The sequence below is a fragment of the Triticum aestivum genome, chromosome 1B (assembly GCF_018294505.1).
Source record: "Triticum aestivum cultivar Chinese Spring chromosome 1B, IWGSC CS RefSeq v2.1, whole genome shotgun sequence".
In the NCBI taxonomy this organism is placed as follows: domain Eukaryota; kingdom Viridiplantae; phylum Streptophyta; class Magnoliopsida; order Poales; family Poaceae; genus Triticum; species Triticum aestivum.
Window position 1 is genome coordinate 674,436,456 of NC_057795.1, and position 10,150 is coordinate 674,446,605.

General features: G+C 44.3%; 1 pseudogene; it reads right to left on the bottom strand.

Annotated features, from left to right (window-relative positions):
• Window positions 1–10,150, bottom strand: part of LOC123082254 (putative leucine-rich repeat receptor-like serine/threonine-protein kinase At2g19230) — a 32,097-nt pseudogene that overhangs the window by 21,051 nt on the left and 896 nt on the right.

The following is a 10,150-nucleotide window of genomic DNA, read 5'->3' on the forward strand; positions in this document are numbered from 1 at the left end:
GCCCGCCTCCGCGTCGCCTCCTCTGTCGTCTTCCTCCTCGACTCCGGAAAGTTCTCCGGCGAACTCCGGCCCTGCATCGAAGTCCGTGCAAAACGAAGGTTGACCCGTTTCCCACTAAGTCCCCAGTTTTTGTAATTATCATGCCATGTTCGACATGCCATATCTCTGCATCGGTAGCTCCGTTTCGTGTGTGTAATATGTCAAATTGTTCGCCTCGAAGAGTACATCATTTCATTCCATTGCATCATATTCATTTGAGGTCGTCTTGGTGCCTTAATCATCATTGTAAGAGTGCTTCATGATGTTTTCTGCTGTCTGTTATCAGAACGAGCTCTTTTGTCATTTTTGCCATGATTGATGTGTGCATCCTATGAGGTTGATGTCTACATGTGTTTTGATCTATGCTATGTCTTCTTTACAGAGGTGCTTACCATGTATTTTTGTGATCAATGTGGTGACTAGCACAAGCATGCAAACTAGGCATCGTGATGTTGCTGATTTTAGTCCCTGTTCTGCTTTTATTTTCATGCCATGTAAACTTGATGCTACAGAGAGATCCATGCATATTTTGAGATACTTCAGTAAGGGTGTTTTGAACATGTGGTTATTTTCTATCCATTCATGCCCTTGGTTGCAATTATGGAGTAGTCTAGCATGTCATTTTTGTGCTCTACTTTTGCTTCAAAATGTTTCCTGGCAGATTGTTTGCTTGTTATTCAATTTGGCCAAGCTTGCTATAGTTGATCCTTGCATGCTATGGACTCGTTCTTCTTCCTTGTGGGATTTCAGGCAAGATGACCGCTACCCTGGATCTCACTACTATCATTGCTATGCTAGTTGCTTCGTTCTATCGCTATGCTGCGTTACCTATCTTTTGCTCATCAAGCCATCCCATATTGCCATGAACCTCTAACCTTTGACACCTTACCTATGCAAACCATTGATTGGCTATGTTACCGCTTTTGCTCAGCCCCTCTTATAGCGTTGCTAGTTGCAGGTGAAGTTGAAGATTTCTCCATGGTGAACAGGATTTTGGTTGGGATATCACAATATCTCTTATATTATTAATGCATCTATATATTTGGTAAAGGGTGGAAGACTCGGCCTTTTGCCTGGTGTTTTGTTCCACTCTTGCCGCCCTAGTTTCCGTCATACCGGTGTTATGTTCCCGGATTTTGCATTCCTTACGCGGTCGGGTGATTTATGGGACCCCCTTGACAGTTCGCTTTGAATAAAACTCCTCCAGCAAGGACCAACCTTGGTTTTACCATTTGCCTCACCACCACCTATCCTTTCCCTTGGGTCGGCCAACCCAAGGGTCATCTTTATTTTAGCCCCCCCGGGCCAGTGCTTGTCTAAGTGTTGGTCCGAACCGAGCCGCCTGCGGGGCCCCCTCGGGGCAACTCGAGGTCTGGTTTTACTCGTAGCCTGTCTCATCCGGTGTTGCCCTGAGAACAAGATATGTGCAGCTCCTATCGGGATTGTCGGCGCATCGGGCGGTTTTGCTGGTTTTGTTTTACCATTGTCGAAATGTCTTGTAAACTGAGATTCCGAGTCTGATCGGGTCTTCCTGGGAGAAGGTCTATTCCTTCGTTGACCGCGAGAGCTTGTCATGGGCTAAGTTGGGACACCCCTGCAGGGTATAATCTTTCGAAAGACGTGCCTGCGGTTATAGGCAGATGGGAATTTGTTAATGTCCGGTTGTAGATAACTTGACACCAGATCCGAATTAAAACGCATCAACCGCGTGTGTAGCCGTGATGGTCTCTTCTCGGCGGAGTCCGGGAAGTGAACACGGTTTCTGGGTTATGTTTGACGTAAGTAGGAGTTCAGGATCACTTCTTGATCATTGCTAGCTTCACGACCATTCCATTTGCTCTCTTCTCGCTCTTATTTGCGTATGTTAGCCACCATATTATGCTTAGCCGCTGCTGCAGCCTTACCACTTTACCCCTTCCTTCCCTTTAAGCTTTGCTAGTCTTGATACCCATGGTAATGGGAGTGCTGAGTCCTCGTGGCTCACAGATTACTACAACAACAATTGCAGGTACAGGTTCTGCGATGATCATGACGCGAGAGCGATGCTTGCTTGCGTTGAGTTCTTCTTCTGCTTCTTCGATCAGGGGATAGGTTCCAGGTCGGCAGCCTGGGCTAGCAGGGTGGATGTCGTTTGAGTTTTTGTTTGTGTTTCATCCGTAGTCGGATGATGCTCTGATGTATTGTGATGTTGTATTCATGTGGCATTGTATGCCTCTTGTATGTATCCCCATCTATTATGTAATGTTGATGTAATGATATCCACCTTGCAAAAGCGTCTCAATATGCGGATCTATCCTTGGTGGGACCTTCGAGTTCCTTTTGGATAGGGTCGCATATTGGGCGTGACAGTAGGACGCACAGCCGGCGACATTCTAGCTTGCAATCGCCTGCGCAGCCAGCGTTGCCTCCGTGTCTGTCTCCGGCTGCACCGGCCGTGTGTTCCGAGTAGTAGCTTGAGCGCAAGTGGCCTCGTAGAGTGCCCGCTGCTCGGGGACAATGTTGGGAATCGCCACAGCCATGGCCATCACAGCTTCCATGCCCGCTCTCTCGCTCGCTCGCTCGCCATAGATCTAGCTCTCCGCCAGCCGGTGCTGCTCAAGGAGGATCAAGTTATACTGGTGCTCCTGCCGCTCCTGTCAGAACAACGACATATAGGTGCTAGCGCAGGCTCCTCCTTCACCATTGCGGCATTGAAGTGCGCCTGTGCCTGCTCCATGGTCAAGCCAACATGCACCGGTGCAGGCTCCGGCGCTAAGTCGTCATCGGAACCCGTCTCCATCGTGTGGACCTCAGGGGAGTTGGTCGGCATGACGGCCTCAATCCTCCTTGCACGGCGGCTCTCCCGGGCGACTGCAAGGGCGATGATCTTCATCTCATTGATAGGCTCTCCCATAGAGCGTTCCCGCTCGTGGTCATGGCAATTGTGGTGCACGGGAGGAACATGTGGAGGGGATGGGGTTGAGGTGTGTTGTTGTCCGGGTGTGCCAAGCCCCCGGTTGTGTCAATGCGCGAGGCGCTAGAGTTGGTTTCTCGGTCGTTGAGCATGTTTAATGGCGGTAGACGGAGGAACGGGCATTGAAAGGGCATGTTAGATATATGTCCCGTCCCGTCTAGTAAACGTCTCTCCGACACTGAACATGCGCATAGACCATGGACACAGCACGAGCGGCATCCTCGGCCGGCGAGCTACTTCAATGCTGACGGCAACGAGAGGTCACATATGCTCCGGGCCGGCGTTAATGTGGAGTGAGTGGTCTGGAGTGGCATGAGAGCTGGCAGCTGAGTTCGCGACGAAAAGCGTGCAACCGCGGGAAGGGTTTTTGGTGGTCCAGGCCAGTCAGACGACGGCGCATGGCAGCGGTTTGGACGCCCGCAAAGCCCCCCTATTTGTCTCTTGTTTGTGGGAAAAAGTGCGTCCGGACCAGTCGGCGGGCCAATGCAGGCTCATGGTGGATGGCAAAACACGTCCGAACCGCACATTCTGGACTGTTACAGGGTTTGAGAGTCGGCATTGAAGATAGCGAGTCTGAAGGAGGTCTCGCCGTCATGTCGCTACTACTGGGCTGCCCAAGTAGCTTCTTCAGGTTTGTTTTTCTTCTTCGTTTTTCATTTTTTTCATATTCTCAAAATAATAATAATAATACATATGTCTAAATTTTAATTTACTACAAAATTTAAAACCACAAATTTGAAGAATCTTATCACAGTATGAAAAACATTGGTATAATTTTTCATGAAATGTTGGTAGCATTCAAAGAAAAGGTTGATGACATTACACAAATATAAACATGTTTCACAAAAATGTAGATTGCAATTAAAAAATATTTATACAACAAAAATAAATGTTTTGTGTCACTAAAAAGAAATTATTTTGTACCATTCAAGAAATGTACGTGACACTTTAAAATAAATGTTTATTGTCATTCAAAAAATGTTTCAATTTTATTTGAATTTTTTTAATCATGTTCAAAAAATATAATCAAAACATTTATTCGGAAAATAATATTAATCATTTATATGAATAATGCTCAATGTGTATAAAACGTTTCTTATAAAAATTTATACTTGCACTGGGAAAATAAAGAAACCAATAACACGAAAAAAGAGTAAAGAAAGCCGAAAACCCAATGAAAATGATAGATAACACAGAGAAAAGGAAGAAGAAGAAAAAACCAAACGAAATTTCTTAAACCAGTCGATCAAGCTCATAGAACCACTACAGGCCAGCCTGTTTAACCCGTCTAACACTTTCAATATTTTTCGGGAGCAATGACTCTCTCCGTTCCGAATTACTTGTCGCACGTATAGATGTATCTAGATGTATTTTAGTTCTAGATACATCCATTTCAGCGACGAGTAATTTCGAACGGAGGGAGTAGTTGACAAACACTTATTCGGGAGCCTCGCAAAGTGGGCTGTGGGCGCGCCACTTAGTGCGCTCTGGGTGCTCCCTTTATTTTTTTCTTTTTACTTTTCCGCATGCGTTTTCAGCTTTTTAAATGAGTTTTTTTCGACATTTTGGTTTTCCACCGGTCTTTAGCTTTTGGAATAATTTTTTTTTGTTTTTTTTTGCGTGAAAAGACGCATTTTTTCGGAATAGATAAATCCCGAACGTTTGATTTTTAAGCATGTCATCCCGAACTTTTTTCATGGCAACTTTAGTTAAGACGATGTTGACAAACATGACATTTTTCTGATAAAAAATCGTAATGAAACAAAATTGCCACATGTTAACAACTAAAGTTGCCACCTCACAACAAGTAAAGTTGCCATCAAAAAAGTTAGGATGACATGCATAAATTCCTTACATTCGGGGCTTATAGAGGTCCTTTCTTTGCTTCAGCGAGAGGCACGATTTTGCTTTTGCGAAAGGAACGCCGTGCCTTTTGGAAACAGAAAAAACATGTTTCTGCCTCTTGGAAACGTGAAAAAAGTGTGTTTTTGTTTCTCTTCCGCGAGAGGCGCGGTTTTCTTTTGCGAGAGGCATGGCCATCCCTCTCGAAAACGAAAAAAAACCCGCATTTTCCCTTTTTGTTTCCACGCGAGGCATGTTTGTGCTTCCGTGGGAAGCACGGCCTTGCCTCTCGCAAACAGAAAAAAAACACTATTTCTGTTTTTTTCCTTTCGCGGGAGGCATAGTTGTACTTTCGAGAGAGGCACAACTATGCCACTGAGAAAAAAAAATGCGCCTTTTGTTTTTTTCCGTGAGAGGCACGGTTTTGCTTTCGCGAGAGGCACGGTTGTGCTTTTTTGAGAGGCACGGCCGGGCCTCTTTCGAAAAGAAAAAAACCATGCTCCTGATTCAGTTTTTTCATCGTGTGTTTTTGTGAAAATAAAGTTCATCAAAATCTATCAACACAAGATCTAGTTTTAAATATCTCGACGCGAGGAATCCAACGGTGAAAATGGTTCGATATTTGGACGCATGGTTTAAGACATAAAACGTTTTGAATAAATGGATCTACGAAAAAAGGGCAAACTCACAGGTTCCGATAACTGGTGCACATGCAGCGGACCATTAGTCACAACTTGGGGAGGCGGAAGTGATCTTTGCAAGGAGTACTCCTTAATTAGTGATTTCGATATATTTCTCTTGTAGGCCACTACATTTTCCCACGATGGGCCACATCCCGAATGGTTGCCGCCAAGGCCCAATATATTGTTGCTTACCCTTTCGTTTATACTTCCAAATATTCTAAATACACATCGAAATATGTATTTGGCAACCCTGTGCCCGATTGCAAAATCGCCACACCACCTAGATGCCGTCTATTTCAAATCCAGCGCTGTCAGATATAATTACATGGCCCTTTCCCCTTCGCTCGTCTTCCTCCCCGCATTGTCACAGGTATCGTACTTGGCGTGGACTTGTCCCGCAAGACATGCCGACCGGGACGATGGAGGACTCATGCGCCGCGGTCCCGCGCTTCGCCGACATGCATGTGCGCCTGCTCGCCATGCGCAGTGACCTCGACGGGATGGGGCTCGACGCCGACATGCTCTGCCTCCCGTCGCACTTCTTCGCACTCTTCGATGGCCACGGTGGCGCCGAGGTATGCCTAGCTAGGACTAGAAACCCCCTCCCACCCCCTTGGATTTGTCATCAATGGCAGCCTAGCCGAGCGACCCTGTGATCTGATGATTTGTGTTCATCCGGGTTGTCGTGTAGGTGTCTGACTACTGCCGAGAGATGCCACAAGATCAGCAAGTCCATCTTGACCCCATTTCCGGTTGGCTGAGACCCTCACAATCTCTCTCTCTCTCTCCAATTTCAGTGGACACACATGCAGTGTTTCGAACGGACGCTAGCTTCAGAGTTTCAGAGAAAGACCAGAGCAATTGGAAACAGAGGATACAGTAGTATTTTGATTCTGAGCAACACATGCCCTTTCTTTTTTCAGTACAACGAATGCCTGAATTATGTTTCCAACGAATGCTAGTCTTTGGGCTAGCTAGCTGATATCTACCTGTTGCGTGCTGCTAGTTAGCAAATTCCACCTGTGCTCCTTCATGCTATTACTATCTGCTGCTATAATTTTCACGGAATTTGCTCCCAATCTTTCTTTTTTGGTAAGAAAAAAGCAAAAGTGGTTTCGAAAAGAATGATATTTTGTCAGGTAGGTATCTCTCTCACTTGCAGTAAACTGCCCCTTGAAAATGTTCCCTATACTGATTCTGATAACTTAGGTACCATCACCGCAGTAAATTTGACTCTAAATTTTTTATTGAAAAATACAACGCCGGTAATTTTCTCTGTAAATAGTTGATAATATACACATGACATACTAGATAACTTGCACACAAACGTCGTTGTAATTTTGAGTCGCGAGTAAAAAATGTTAAAAACATACCTTCGATAAATTTCGTGTAAATAGCACGATAATATATGCACCATAGATTTGATAACTTACATCTAAAGTACCGCCATATTATTTTTCTTCGGTAGAAAAAAAGTTGTTGTAAACATACATGGTAAATTTTGTGTACATAGCATGGTATTTTAAGCACCGCAGACTTGTTAAACTGCCTATAAGACCATGATAACATTTCGACCCCGGAAAAGAAATTGTTCAAACATACCCCCGCTTTAAAAAAAACATGATAGTATAAGCAGCTCATAACCGATAACTTACATACAAACATCATGATAACTTTTGCCCTAGGAAAAAGTTGTCGTAAAATATACCCTCGCTAACTTATTTGTACATAATATGGTAATATACGCCTCACCAGACCTGATAACTTACGTCCAAACACCTTGGTAACTTTAACTAGGAGAATAATCATTGCAAATTACCCCCGGCAGCTTTTGTGCAGATAACACGGTAATGTACGTCCAAACACCATGGTAATTCCTTGGATAGGGAAAGTTTTAGAGAATACTCGCGGTAATTCTATGTAAATAGTATGGTAATTCACGCACCGCGGACATGATAACTTACGTAAAAACACCGTGTTAACTTTTGACTCAGAGAAAAAGATGTTGGAACATACCCTGATAAATTGTGTGTATAACTTGTGTATGAACATCATGGTAACTTTTCTGATTTGGGGGTGTAAAAATTGTTGAAAACATACACGCATTACCTTCTATGTGCCTAGCATGATGATTTACACACCGCAAACATGATACAAAACACCATAGAATTTGCCCAAGTGATTTTTTTTATGAACACGCGATAACTTCTGTCTACATAACGTGATAATTTACTCATCGCATATCTAATTACTTACGTACAAACACCATGATAATATTGACGCAGGGGGGGGGGGATTGTTATAATTTAAGTACAAACAGAGAAAAGGCTATTGAGAAACATACCCCAAAAACTTGAGTAAGAAAAGCATGGCAACATTACAACTTCGTACCTGATAGCTTACCTGCAAACATCATGATTTTTGCATCTGAAAAGGAGTGAAGAGGACGCCCGGGTGTGTGAACCATGCAGAAAAAATGATAGAACTAGGGTGCATTGTTCTAAAACCCATACAAGTGAGGCCGTTGGTCTGGATTTTCAGTTACTGATCAGTGCCTCTTTTGCTTATTCTCGTCTCAAGAAGATACAACTAATGTGTAAGTTGTACAGAATTAGTTAAGCGGGCTAGCCCAGTTGGATGTTGCAGCTTAGTTATATATGAGAGGGTCTGGGTTCGATTCCCCTTCCACGCCCTTTTTTTTTTGCCTATTTTAAACTACAGGCGCAAGAAAAATTGAAGAAGATGGGATCGAAGGAGGGAGGGCGGTCGCTCGGGAGGAGGTGGGATCGAACGGAGAAGAGTGGTGTGGTACTTTTAGCAATGTGGCACATGTGTGCCAAATATCACAGTCCAATACATATAGATAAATATATTACAGTTTTTTCTCAAAAAATGTTAACAAAGCATTTCAATTTTTTTAAATGTCTATCGAGAAATGTTTCTTGTATATATGAAAAACAAATAAAACTAAAATATGAAACAAAACAGAAGAAACCAAAAACCTTAAACCCATGTGTAGCAAAAGAAGAAAAATGAGAAAACTAATGCAAAAGAATGCAAAAATAATTGCAACCCTATACCCTAGTCGCCTCGCTTCTCTGCTGTACACATGTGAGAATTCTAAATGTCTAACCGACGAATTAATGGTTGCTGCGGGTCGAAGTGGGCTTACCTGGTGTCAAGTAGAATTTTCCTGCTTTTCTAGATGCCGGCAATAGTTGCCGCTGCTGCAGAGGTTTGGATTGTTGCCATATCTTGTGAAAGAAGGAATAAAAAAACGCAGATTAAAACATGGCTGCTGATTCAAGATATATAAAATGTATTCAGAATAAAAGGATGAGATGAAAGGAGATCTGGGAACTCTAATTGAGAAATTATGATGCTGGAGGGCAGGGTAGTAGCAACCTAAGTGTTAGGGAGCCATCTTGAGTTCTTTTCACAAGCCCAGGAGGAATTGATCCATTGAGCTGATTGTCTGTCAAATCTCTGAAAGAAACACAACAGTTTTTTGATGAGACGTGATGTTTAGTAGGAAAGGATTTGGAAAGTATATACCGATCACTTACATAAGCGTGAGAGACGACAATTGCGAAAGGGTGTCAGGAATTGAGCCGGTAAGATTATTGCGTGACAAATCCCTACAGATTCGTGAAGTTCCAGCTAGACAGTTTGATTGCTTCTAGCTTAGACAAAATTAGAGTTGCCATGGCTACTAGCTTAACAATGTCCTACTTACAAGTATTGTAAACCTTTGAGACCAGCAAAAGAAGATGACAGGTTGCCACTGAGGCCACTGGAGGATAGATTCCTACAACATGCATACAACAATAGCTCAATAATCCCAGCCACCACCACCACCACCACCACTACTACTACTATACTTAATTTTATAATAACAAGGAAAATAACAGTCAGAAAGATATAACTCACAGGCCTGTGACAATTGGTGGGCTGGAGACAGTATAGCTACAACCTAATCCTTTCCACGCGAAATTCTTGGGCATGCACGGATCGCCCATCCAGTTCTTCTTCACCTTGTACATTCCTCTGATCGCCGCCATGGCAGACACTGTTGCATATCTCGGCGGCGAAACACACAAATATATCAGCTGGGTACAATTAACTGCTTCATCCTGAGTGAAACGCTACGTATACTATTGCATCTGAAGAACTTCTTAAGAAAAGAACTGTACTTGCTTACCATCGTGAGTGGCCGTGGTTATGCCAGTGGTGGGCAACACGGAGAAGATCTCAATGGCGTTGAGGATGGGTGGGACCGTGGAGTTAGTAGTGGCGTTGAGCGAGACGTTGTACTGGTGGGACCCGTGGCTGGGGATGCCGTTGAAGACGGCGTTGGTGTAGAGGTACTGCGGCGTCAAGCCCTTCCCAAGCCAGAGCTGGCCGTTGAGGGTGACGTAGAACTGGCGCAGGGCGTTGACCGGGAGAGGTTGCAGCTCGGAGAAGTGCAAGATGCAGATGTATCCGGGGTCTGGGACGTTGGCGCTGGGCTCGGCGTCCCAGGTGAACTGGATGGGGCTGGAGGAGTTGATGGGGGTGACGGCGGTCTGCATCACGGCCGACGGCACGTCGAAGCTGCTGCCCTCCATGTTGTGCACTCTCTTCGCCGTGGAGA